The sequence below is a fragment of the Silene latifolia genome, chromosome 1, assembly GCF_048544455.1.
Source record: "Silene latifolia isolate original U9 population chromosome 1, ASM4854445v1, whole genome shotgun sequence".
Lineage (NCBI taxonomy): Eukaryota > Viridiplantae > Streptophyta > Magnoliopsida > Caryophyllales > Caryophyllaceae > Silene > Silene latifolia.
This window is the reverse complement of record NC_133526.1, coordinates 96,983,575-96,987,236: the sequence shown is the minus strand read 5'-3', so window position 1 is coordinate 96,987,236 and position 3,662 is coordinate 96,983,575. Positions and strand designations below refer to the sequence as shown.

At 38.4% G+C, this 3,662-nt stretch overlaps 1 non-coding gene across 1 annotated transcript; it reads left to right on the top strand.

Moving 5' to 3' along the window:
* Positions 1-210: 210 nt before the first annotated feature.
* Positions 211-317, top strand: LOC141625378 (small nucleolar RNA R71). Its single transcript, XR_012535166.1, has one exon. It is a non-coding gene; the product is annotated as a small nucleolar RNA R71 (small nucleolar RNA).
* Positions 318-3,662: the final 3,345 nt, after the last annotated feature.

Here is a 3,662-nt window from a genome sequence, read left to right as displayed (position 1 = left end):
TGAGTAACGGAGTCCACTTCATGCTTTCCTCCTCTAGTAGCCTTGCGAGGTCTACTATATTATGAATTATGGACCGCCATTTCCTCAATCTTGTTCCATGTTTGATTGTCATCAACTTCGGTGAACATTCCATTTGATCCCATATTGAGAATGTTCATTGAATCTTCATATAAACCATTTCAAAATTGTTGTACCAAGAACCATTCGCTAAGTCCATGGTGAGGACATGAGCGACAAATTCCCTTGAACCGCTCCCAAGCTTCATACAAAGATTCTTCATCCCTTTGCTTAAAACCCGTAATTTGAGCTCTTAGCATGTTAGTCTTTTCCGGTGGGTAGAATTTTTTGTAGAAAGCTAGAGCCAACTTCTTCCAAGAATCTATTCCGAGGGTGGCCTTATCAAGGCCCTTCAACCATTGCTTCGCGGTGCCGATTAGAGAAAAAGGAAATAAGACCCATCTAATTTGGTCTTGAGTCACACCCGTTTGAGAGATTGCATCACAATAGTCGCAAAAGGTTTCCATATGAGAATGAGGGTCTTCACTAGGCATCCCCCTAAATTGGCTCCTTTCAACTAATTGGATGAAGGCGGATTTGGCAATAAAATTTCCGGTTAGATGTTGCGGTGTAGGAGTACCATTGGGTAGGTTCTCCTCGGTGGGTACGGAGTGTGACGAGAATTTAGGCATTGTAGGTTGATTTTGTGGGGTATTGTGTAATGGGTTCTCCTCTCCTTCTATTGCGAAAGGGTTGATGAACTCAATAGTTGGTTGAACAACTTCACTAATACCTCTTAAATTCCTCCTAACAAGTCTCCTATTGTTCGTTAAGGTTCTTTCAATTTCACGGTCAAAAGGTAGCAAATCTCCTTGTGACCTTCAAGACATGCAAAATATCAAACAACTCGAAAACAATTAAAACAGACCTTGAGGGGTTTTACTTCCCCAAGGTGAAGAAAGACAACCAAGTGGTGTTAGTCCAGTGGTAGCTGGGTTAAACCTTGAAGCTTGCAGAAATGCAGGAGTTGAGAGGTCCCAGGTTCGACTACCAGCTGGGGCGATGATCACTTGGCCACTGCAGCCCCCGAAGGGGGTGGCTTACATGGTCCATGTGGTGGTGCGGGAATGCATGGGCCCGGGGGGGACTCAACCCCCTCGTCATCAAAAAAAAAAAAAAAAAAAAAAAAAGGTGAAGAAAGACACAACTAATAACAATAAAAAGGAAATCTAAATCAAACAAACACCGTCCCCGGCAACGGCGCCATTTTTTATCGGTCCGTTTCGTGTTCACAATTAAAGGTGTGGTCGTTGGGTCACGTCCGAATCAAAACACAATTTATAACTTCACAAACAACTCTACAATTAGTAAAGAGGCAAGTAAAGGTCGGGTCCCAAGGGACGGGAATTGAAATGAGATTTCTATTGAAACTAGTGGTGTCTAGGGGGTGTCACAATTTGGGTTGATGTAGAAGGTCACTAACTAAAATAGCAATGAAAATAAACTAGCAAGATGAATTAAAAGGGGTGTAAACAATTGATTAAAAAACACTAGGGTGTCATGGGATCATAGGGGAATCATGGGAATTGATCATACAAACATGTTCTCAAATTATAAGCAAGCAATTATTATTGTGATGGATTGAGTTGGGTTATATCTTACAATCCTAGGAAAGTTTGGGTCCCGGAGCCGAATCGATTAGATTGTACAACACCTACAAGTCGACTTAGTCTTCCCTACTCAACAACATGCATGGTCTAATGAGACTCGAGTTGGGTTATGTCTTACAAGTCTCATTGAAAAGATAGGAGATGGTGGTAAATGCAAGGATTCATAGGCTTAGCATTTCATCAAACATAACATGTGCATGAGTTGAGATCAAAACAAGCAAGCAAATAAAACATGAAAGCATATTAATTTAGGCATGAATCATTCCCCATGTTGGTTTCCCCTAATCACCCATTAACCCTAGCTAAGAGACTACTCACTCATTATCATGTTGATCATGCTAGCAAAGTTGTCAATCATACCAACAATATGAAACATAATGAATAAATGAAAGTAATTAACAATAATTAAAAAGGGATTAAGAGAATTATACCTACTAATGATTCCAATAATAAAGCAAAGATAAAAGAAGTACTTGATGCTTGATTGAGAGGTTGTCAATCTCCCAATAATAACCCAAATAATCTTCAATTACCCAAAATAAAGGATGAACAAAAGAGTGATTAAGGAAATAAAACTTGTATTAGAACTTGATTAATTGTTGATTACAAAACTAAAGAGAGATTTGATTGATATTAACTACTCTAATTATTGATAAGAAGAACATGCTCTCCTAATTAGACTAATGGGGTATTTATAGTTGAAATTAGGGAGGATGCATTAGGGTTAACTAAGGGCTAAACTAGTAATTACACTTTTTAGATTGAGCAGGGAGGAGCCGGTATTTTTCGAAGGAAGGGCTTCTTTCTTCGTAGCTTGGAGAAGAGGAAATCGCGCTGTAGAGGAATCCGTGCGTATTGGGGTCGGGACGGGCGGATTCTGGCGAAGGAACCCGAGCGGATTCGAGAGAATCCGGGCGGATTGTGGCGGTGCAATCCGAGCGTCTTTGGAGGAAACCGCTCGGATTGTGCTGTGAGGAGACGGGCGTATTGGAGACAATCCGCTCGGATTGTAGCTCAGCACAAATTCTTCTTCTTTTCTTCCCTTTTCTTCATGAAATCCTTGGGGATTTCCTCGGGGACTCAAGGATCCTTTCCCAACATTGCTCATCTACTATAATATGTACAAAGGCCTTCTAATCTTGTCTCTCCTTGATGCTTGGTCATTGGATTTGATCAATTTAGTCTCGTTTTGCCATGAAAATGCAAGATTCTTACTCCTTTCCTACCAAGGGATCAAAATCTCAAAGAATATGCAAAACAAAGAACTAAAGATAATAAATGACCCAAATATGCACTAAAAAGCATGGAAACAAGGCTAATTCGGGGACTAAATGAGTGCTAATTATGGTCACATCAGTGGTGTGATATTGTATAGCATAACTCGTGATATTGTTTAGTACAACCAGTGATATTATTTATCGTAAGGTGTGATATTATTTTGTATAACTTGTGATGCTCTTTTACTGGACTCACAAACTCAGATACAATATCACAGGTTATACTAAACAATATCACAGCTTATATCTTTTTACCAAAAAAATTTTTTTTTTTTTTTTTGTAAAAAAAAACGTGATATTTTTGTGTACAACGTGTGATACATAAGTTGACTCAGGGACTCAAAAAGATAGGGTGGACTCATGTGATCCTAATTCTATATATATATATATATATATATATATATATATATATATATATATATATATATATATATATATATATAAAGGAGAAGAAAAAAAAAAGTGCCCTATTAGCGAGCAAAAAAATAACTCGACAAAATAACTCGACGCGCGACTGATAATGGGAGTGCTTCCCCCTAAAATAAGAAAAGAAATAAAAGAAAGTAAGTTTAGAAAAAATTTGAAATAAGTGAGGGATCGAAATGATTCCCCAAAAAATAAAAAGAAATAAAATGGGGAAGTCTGTTTGTGACGAAATGTGAAGTGACAATATCGTCTTGAAAGCGAACCCATGTCGAAATAGGAATCCGCGATGAAT